General features: G+C 57.8%; 1 long non-coding RNA gene across 1 annotated transcript; it reads left to right on the top strand.

Moving 5' to 3' along the window:
- The first annotated feature begins 416 nt into the window (after positions 1–416).
- On the top strand, positions 417–3,551 carry LOC106021110. The gene is made up of 2 exons (XR_001196456.3): positions 417–1,658; positions 2,788–3,551. It is a non-coding gene; the product is annotated as an uncharacterized LOC106021110 (long non-coding RNA).
- Positions 3,552–8,546: the final 4,995 nt, after the last annotated feature.

Genomic DNA, 8,546 nt, shown 5'->3' with positions numbered 1-8,546 from the left:
GATCATCCATTGGCCAAGGTGCGCACCGCCCTCGCGATGCCATTGGTTTGCACCAGCTGCCCAGACAAAGGGAGCGGCCGCTGCGGGAGGCGATTGGGCGGAGCTAGGCGGGAGCGCTGGGGCGGGCGGGGAGGCTGCCCTGGCGGAGGTGGGGAGGGGGGCCGCCACGTGGGTGGGGCTCGGCGCCCCCTCCCCCCCGAGGGCCGTGGCCGCGGGGCTGTGGTAGCTCGCTCGCCCCTAAGCCCGGTACCCCTCCCGCCCCGGGGCTTCTGCCTGGACCGCGGCCGCAGCCTCCTCTTCCCGGAGGTCTCAGAGTCCGTCCCGGTCTCCTGGCAGATGGGAACGCGGACACGCAGGAGCTTGGATGCAGCAGGGCGCGCGGGATCCCGGAGCTGCCGCGCGATCCGCAGGTCTGCGTCTAGGCCGCCCCACTCCCTCCCGATCCGGAGGGAGCACCCGCGGGGAACCTGCGCGCGGACGGTGGCCCCGGAATTGGCGCGGGCCTTGGCGCCGGAGGATGGATACTGCTCCCGGAAAGGGGGGCCGAGTGTCCCGCTCCTGCTTCCTGGAGAATTAGCTCGGCGGTGTGCGTGGCCGGGGAGGGAGGGACGGACAGGCCTGGGGGCGACCAGCCGGGCAGGGAGTGGCTTCTGGGGGGGGCTCCCTTCGCCAGCGGAAGGCCCGCGAGGCCGCCCTCGGAGCAGTGCCAGGTACGTGCGTTTTCATCCTTGTTTCCCGCGCGCCCAGAGAGCGCAGTCTCTGGGGAGGTGGACGACTGAAAAAAACCTAACCGGTGCGCGCGAGGTTTTCGCAGCAAACGAGTCTTTTCCGAGCTGCCCCGGGATGGCAGCCGGACCCGGGGTAACCCCTGCCGCGCTCCCCACCGCGGGGCTCGGTGGCAGAGCTTGGTCGCCTTGCTGAGTCCCACGGAATTCACCCGGGACACCGTGGGTACTACAGCTCGATTTCCTAGTCCTTCCTACGGCTCTTCCCCCACCCGGAAACCCAGATTCTCGTCTTCGGACCCGGGGTGTTTGCTTTGGAGATTTAGGGACCTCAGCTGGAGGGAACTCGCATTAGGGAAGACCCGGCCTTGGCTACTGCTGCTGGGCGGGGGTCCAGGAACGAACCCCTCCTGGCCCCGGGAACTTCAGTTTTACGCGGTTAGGTGACACCCGTGGCGGACTTTTTTTCTTTCTTTTTTTTTTCCGGGTCAGAAAAGCCTGGTAGCGGCCCCCTCCCCTCCCCCATACCCACTTCAAACAAAAGAGCTCCTCGGAGAATAGTTTTTAGGGAGAGAGCTAGCCTCTGAATGTGGATGCGCAATTTTCCCCGCCCCGTCCCTAGGAAGGACCAGGGTTTTTTTGTTGTTTTGTTTTTTTTTTGTTACGTGTGTTTAAAACAAAGTGGAAGCTTGGGCGCGAGTTGCAGGGGGAAGGGACGCTTTTATTTTGGAGTTCCTGAAGAATTCACCTTCTTTTCTCCCCCCAAATTAGCCGCAGCTGTCTTACCTGATCATGGGATTTTACCCGGTCTGCAAAGGGTAGCTGCTTGAGAAGAACGTTTGAGAAGAGGAAATGGGCCTCTGGCCGGTGGGGTAAAAACCCCTGTGGAATGAAAAACACTCCCAGCCGCTTTGCGGAAGATTGCAGAGTAAGGTGGGTTTTTGGTTTTTGTGTTGTGTGGGGTTTTTGTTTTGTTTTTTAGTTTTGTGCCATTCTCCTCCTCCCTGTAAATGAGAACAAAAGGCCCCCAAGCGTGCAGGACCGGGTGTACGTTTGGAAGCCGCAAGTGGAATGGATCTCGTTGTAAAAGCTCCGGGACCCCAGGCCCTTCGGGAGTCTGTGCGTCGCAGTCTGGGGGTGACTGCCCTGCGCACTGGCGGGGTGGGCACCGATCCCGCCGGGGAGAGAGGGTCCCGGCGTTGGGAAAAGGACAAAGCGAGCCCTCTCTGTGGCCACCTCCCCGAGGCCCCGGCGTCTCCGCGGCGCTCGGCGGATATTCCCGCTTCCACCAAAACTCGAGACCTCGTTTCTCTTAAAAATAAAACTCAACAAGCCGTAAGCCCCCCCCCGGACGCCATGGAGAAGGCGCCGTGGATTTATGGCCACCCCGAATTCCCCACTCTCTAATTATCCCTGTTTTTAGTTGACTTATGGGTAGTGACCAATAAAATTATTTTCCATTTCGAATTTTTTTTCTCTTCCCAACATGAAAAATTGGAAGTCTCTCCCTTCTCTCACCGTCTCGTGCAGATTCTCCCCCCATCCCTGGGCAAGGGGTGAGGGAGGAATAAAAGAAATCCTCCTCGTGCCCCCTCTACCAAGGGTTGATGTTCCCCCCCAACTCCCCGATTAATTGCAATTTAGGGGAAAGCTGCCTCCCAACCCCTTCTCGGGATGCTTCCCTAGAAACCCTGCTGGGCTCGGGCTTTGTACCCCTTTCCGAGAACTGCAACGCCCACCCAGGCCCCGGGGTCGAGTCTCCCAAAGTCTCAGCTCCTGTGCGTGCGGTCACCCTTCCTCCGCTTCCCGGAAGGCTCCCGGGAGCACAAGCCTTGGGCTTTCTGGGGGCTACAGCCTAATAGGGGGACCCCACCACCGCCGCTGCCTTCCTACCCATCCCCCATCCTCATCCCTTTGTTCGCCTCTCCGGACACTGAGTTGAAGGTGGCAGGGGTAAAAAAAAAAATAATTAGATGGAAATCAAAGATTAGACGGGGTGCTCTGGCCGCCCGGGCGAAGCTGGCCCAACACTCCGCCGGCGCCTCATAAATCTTTTTCGCAGGCCTGACAAAAGCAACGTCTGCCGGTTCCCTGGGAATCCAGAAACTTATCGATCTCCTCGACGCCCCCCCCCAACACCCGTCTTTGAGATCCAGGGCGGAGAGTCCTTTGGTGACCCCTCCACTTTGGGCCAGCCCAGGACGCCCCAACCCAAGCCCGGAGTTAATTAATTTTCAGAAATGGAAGAAGATGTTAGGGGAGAGGGGGAGACCTGGGCCCAATCCCCTCCCTGGAAGGGCAGCAAAAAATACCCCCCATACACACACCCGGTTTGTAACACCAAAGTAAATTTCTGGGTGCTACGTTTCCCTTGATCCAGCTGCCTGGAAGAGTGTATTCTCTGAGCAGGGCGAGGGGCGGCTTTAACCCCCTCGTCCGGCTACTCCTTTGTCTCTCAACGGTTCCTGGAACCAGCGGGGCGCCCCGGGGCTGGAGCTGGGGCGCGCGGAAGCCGGGCTCCGAGGCGCCGGTCCCGCAGGTGTGCAGCGCCTATCGCCACCGATGCAGGTCCGAGCCGCGGATGTGTGTGTGCGCGCGGTCCACGTGCGATGCACCCGGGATTGCACCCCAGAGCCCTTCGCCGGAGCGGAAAAGAATTTAAGGAGTCTACGCCGCGTTTAGAGTTTTTTTTTTTAATACTTGAGATAACGGGGGAAGTAGGGTGCCTCCCGACGCGAATGGAGGTGTCTTAAAAATTATATCCCCATTGTTGAACCAGTTATTTCCGACCTTCCTTAGGTATTAAAGAAATGTTGCCACATTTAATTTTGGTCGCCGTGAGATAAAGAGGGCGAGCACAACATTTTGAAGTAATTTGATAAGCCTTCAAGTAGCAAATCCGAAAAGGGAGGCTGGCGGCCCAGGTATAGTTTCTTTATAACCTGAATTTACAATGAAAGCATTCTCCTTTATGGATATAATAGATTAGATTTCACAACTTAATTCTCTGCAATGGCTCCGGTTAAGGGAGCTCCGGCTGATTTTATTACGCTGAGCCAAATTGGATGTTTGTGGTCTTAACGAAAAGTGATTGTGACATAAAATATATAATTTTAAAGTTAAAAAAAAAACAACGGGTTCGACCCTGTCTCCCCCCACCCCCTCCGCCTTCCTCCTAACCCCTGCTCCCTTTTCCCCAGTTTGGGAAACTGGTGTTACTTGGTTTCTGCCTGGGAAACAGACGACCCCGGCGGTGGCTGGGCGGCCTGGATGGCCAGGGACACGCATTGTAGTTGGCCGCACAGGCCAGACCCTTCCCTCTGGTAGCCGAGAATTTGGACACTCGCGGCACAAGCCCGGGAATCTCCGAGTACTCGGGGCCTGAAGCCTCTGCCCACCTTGGCGACTTCACGGCTTCCCCAGGCCGGCGCGCGCTCTGAGCCGCACCGCGCTCACTGTCTCGGGGCATCTCCTGCCAGAGTGCTGCGTGGTGTCCTCCACGCCCAAGGCCACCACCTAGGCTATGCTGGCGCCAGCCGCTCAGTGTGCCCCACCTGAGCTCTCCACCTACAGCCAAGTGTGGTCGGTGGGGACAGGGCGGCGGCCCGAGGAGCTCTCTCCAGCCTCCTCCTCTGTGCGCCCGCCCGGATCCGGCCCTGCCATCCGCAGCCAGACAAGGACAAGGGTCTTTGGGCTCCAGCCGACCTGGCCTGCCAGCGCCCGCGGCCCACTCTGCCGTCATTTCTTATTAAGGTCGGGCTATGCTCTCCTGACAGAGACCCTCATTTCAGAGTGCTTTGTTGGGAGACTGATTCAACCCCCCCAGAAACTCGGGGCAGCAGGCAGCCTGAGTGAGGTCCGCTCACGGCCCCAGGCGACTGTGGGCCGGCCCCAGACTCCCTGCTGAGACGTCTGGAGCTGGGTCTGGTGTGCCCGACTCTCGGTGGATGCGGCGACAGCCTGGGTGCCCCCGGGTTCCCACAGGCTTCGACCCGCACGCTCGAAGGACGCGTGCGTGCTGGTGCGTGGCCCGCAGGCCGCGGGGGCGCACCTTAAATTAAATCTTTGCAGCGCCTGACCTTGTTTTTTCCTGGGGCGATAACGGCAGCAGCTGTTTTTTTCCAGAATTCCTGCTGCTGGGGGAGGGGCGTTATTATTATTATTATTTGGGGTTGTCACTGCCTCCTGGAAATCTTCCATGGTTTTGGAAAGTGCAACAATAGCCCAGCAGATTTCTAGAGGAAGCCCCCTCCCCTGCATACTCCAGGGACTGAGATATCCTCAGAATGAAGCTGGAGCCCCTCCTACTCGGACCGGTTTGCTCCTTGGCCTTCAGACTCCAGTCAGGGTCCTAAGTCCACCTTGTCCCCCTTCTGCCTGCTGGCCTCTGGCCACTCTTGGACAAAGCTCTCGACGGAGAAAACGGGGTAAAGTTAGCCGTGCGCGCCCCCCCCAGCACCGGTGGGGGGTATCCCATCTTAGGTCTGTTCCACGTGGTCCCCCCCCCAACCCTCCTCTTCCCAGCCCCAGTCCCAAGGGAGGTGCCTAGAACTGGGAAGAGCCGGCCCTGTTTGTTCCAGGGGTCAGGGTTAGCCCTGAAGCAGTTAAAGATTAAGAGGCCTGGGGGAGGGGAAGAGGGCCTTCCAGGGACTCTGGCTCCGGTTTTTTTTTTTTTTTTTGTCCCTTCTGGGGCCCCTCCCTGAGAAACCTGGCCTCTGCCTACAGTTCACCAGTGTCAACTGCTGTCGCCTACCCCCATCTGGAGAGCTGTGCGGTGTGGGTCTAAGTGTATGGTTGCTGGCCCTTTATCGGTTGAGGGGGGCTGACAGCCCTGGTTATTACCCTTGGTAACTCCAGCGGGCCTGTAATGTGGGATGGGGCCTTGGCCCTCCTGGCTACCCCTGCAGAGGGACAAGGAGGCCCCTGAGTGCCAGACTGGCTGGCTGGCCTTCTGAATAGGGAGTGCATGTGCCGAGTTGGGGAGCAGTCCTGATGACCAAACCCGGGTCTATGTTCCCCCTTCTAACCTGGACAAATTCCTGTGTGGTCAGCAAGGGGGGGAGGCCATCCTCCCCTAGTGGCAGAGGCTCTTTGTGTCCCAGGTCCCCAAATACATTCACCTGACACTTCTGCTGCAATGCTCTTGCCTCCAGCACTACTCTGCAGCGGGCACCTGGTCCTGCCTGCCAACTTATTTACAATTCTGTTTCACCAGGCCTGTGGTGGACAGGGAAGCCAGCCTTCACTAGAGATGGTGGTAGCTGGGGCAGTCGCTACACTTCGTTAATGGCTGTGTGGTAACAAAAAGACAAGATGGCCCCAATCTGCAATTTGAAAACCCAGTTCGGTCTCTGAGTAACAAGGGGGCCTTTTGGAGCTTGGCGACGGCGAACAGAGGTGAAGTGACCAGAGTAGTAGGACCCGTTGAGGATGCTGGTTCTTTCCTGCCCTGAGGCAGCTCAGGAGGAGACTGTTATGGACTGACTTTGAAAAAGCAGAGAAGGGCCATTCAATCCTCTGGGTTGCTCTGCAGGCCTGGGGTAACATTCCTGAGCCTACATCCGGAGGACACCTGGGGAAGACAGCGTCCAACAGTTACTCAGGCCTTGGGCTAGGTGGTTTGCCTTTCTCCGCTCCACGGTCTGCTGGGCAGGTTCCTCAGGACACAAGTAGCTGGAGAGTGCTCCCTCTTTCCCATCATCAGGACCCCTCTTGGGTCTGAGAGGACCAGGAGGAGGGGGAGGGAATGACCATCAGCACCCTTTTCTGAGATTCCTTCCTGTGCAGTTGGATTCTGTGCAGTTGGATTCCTGATTCCTCTTGTCTCCCCGGTGTCTCCTTCAGGGGGTTTTGCCTGGCCAGGCAGCCACATGCATTTCGTGGCATTCCTGGGGCTCAGGAGCCCATATGGCCACTGCAGGTGTCTCCTTGGTCTCCGTCACACTCTGTACTGCTCCCTGGATCCTGTTGGGAACGGGAGCATTGACCTCCGACTCCACCCTGGCCACACACACACACACACACACACACACACACACACACACACACACAGACCCCGATAAACCCTGATGGTGGCAGCAACGTTTAAACTCAAGCCACAGAGCCAAAGCAAACCGTCCCCCCAAGTGGGTCAGAGAGGCAGGAGACACCAGGAAAGCTTGAAGCACAAAAAGACTGGAGGAAACGGAGCTGGGGCTCCGGGCTGAGCACTCACCTAGCTGGGCGGGGACCTGGATTCTACTCCCAGCACCAAGGAAAAGAAGAGAGAGAGAGAGGGAGAGGGAGGGAGGGAGGGAGAGAGAGAGAGAGAGAGAGAGAGAGAGAGAGAGAGAGAGAGAGAGAGAGAGAGAGAGAGAACAAGAAAAAAAAAGAAGAATAAAGTGTATGAGGGGCCAGGCCTGGGGATTGTTGGGTTGGGCCGTCCTTAAGTGCCATGGAGGTCATAGCATCTCAACCACTGTTGGTCCTAGTACACAGGCCAGCACTGGGCCTGTCTTCAGCCATACCCATAGAACCATGAGATCCGGGGGTCCCACCCAGCCCCCCTCTACATTTGCAGAATATTACCTAGAGCCCTAGAGAATCAGGACTGGGGCAGCCTTACCCTTCCTGTGGGTTGGGGCAGCCTCCTGTGGCCTTGTCCTTGTCTGACCTTCCAGGGTCCTTAGGATGGATCCTTCACCTGCTACCCTTCCCTCCCCAGGGGGGGAGGGGAGGGAGGGGGGACTGGTTTGGGCCTCTGCCTCCCTTTCCCTTTTACTCTGGGTGTCTTGGTGCGCTAAGTTAATTGGCAAACTTTCCCAGAAGTAAACTTGAGGGATGAGAATTAATAATTTTCCCGGTGTTGTACTCATTGCTAATCAGGCCAGCTGGGGGGATGGGGCCTAAGCCTATGAGAGGACCCTGGAAAAGCCATTAATATGAACAAGATCTTCCAAGGGTGAGGAGTGTTCCCCCACCCCATGCAATTTAGCAGTTCTGCAGCACCAGGGCTGGGCACAGCAACATTGGTGGTTGGGGTGCTTGGGAAGGAGTCCAGCCATCCCTGCCCCAGGGCCAGACAGCCTGTTCCCCGCCCTCTGTGATCTGGGTCACCAGGTCACCTCGGGTACTTCCAATGGGCTCTCTCACTGACCCCAGAAAGCCCCTCACCGGTGCCAGCAGACAGGAAGGAGTGGCCTCGACAAAGCTGCAGGCTGGTTAGGAGCTTGAGGAGAGCCAGAGAGACGGTCACCTATACCCTTTATCCTAGCCCTTCCTTCCTGAGACAGGTGACTTCTCCCCGACCTCCAAGGTAGATGCAGGATGTGTGGCAGAACGTGCCTCTGGGCATCTGTCCTGCAGGAAGTGCAGCCCCAGTGTCTTTGGATCTACCCCTGACACATGGCTGTGCCCACAGGACCTCTCTGTGCAGCCAGCAGGAATGGGGTTGTGTCTGAGGCTCAGGTGGCCACTTCCCTGGGCCCTTGAGAGCCACAGCTGAGTTCCCAACAGACGTTTGCTGTCAGCTGCTTTGCCAACTCCTGGCTGCACCTTTGTATCCCCAGGGACAGTTTCTCAGGGACACATCTGGACGGTTTAGCCTACAAGACACAGGAGTGGACACCAAGAACCCTGGACAGTGCTGACCCAGAGCTTCCCCTAAGACCCGGACTGGGCCTGGAGGTAGCTGACCCACAAGTTTAATCCCAGGACTCAGGAGACAGAGGCAGGTGGATTTCTATGAGTTTGAGGCCAGCATGGTCTGCAGAGCGAGTGCCAGGACTTTTACATGGAGAAACACTGACTCGAAAAAAAAAAAAAGAAAACAAAAAGAAGACT

Source organism: Mesocricetus auratus, unplaced genomic scaffold, assembly GCF_017639785.1.
Source record: "Mesocricetus auratus isolate SY011 unplaced genomic scaffold, BCM_Maur_2.0 Super-Scaffold_100007, whole genome shotgun sequence".
NCBI lineage: Eukaryota > Metazoa > Chordata > Mammalia > Rodentia > Cricetidae > Mesocricetus > Mesocricetus auratus.
Note: the sequence above shows the minus strand (reverse complement) of the source record. Positions and strands in the feature narration are given on the sequence as shown.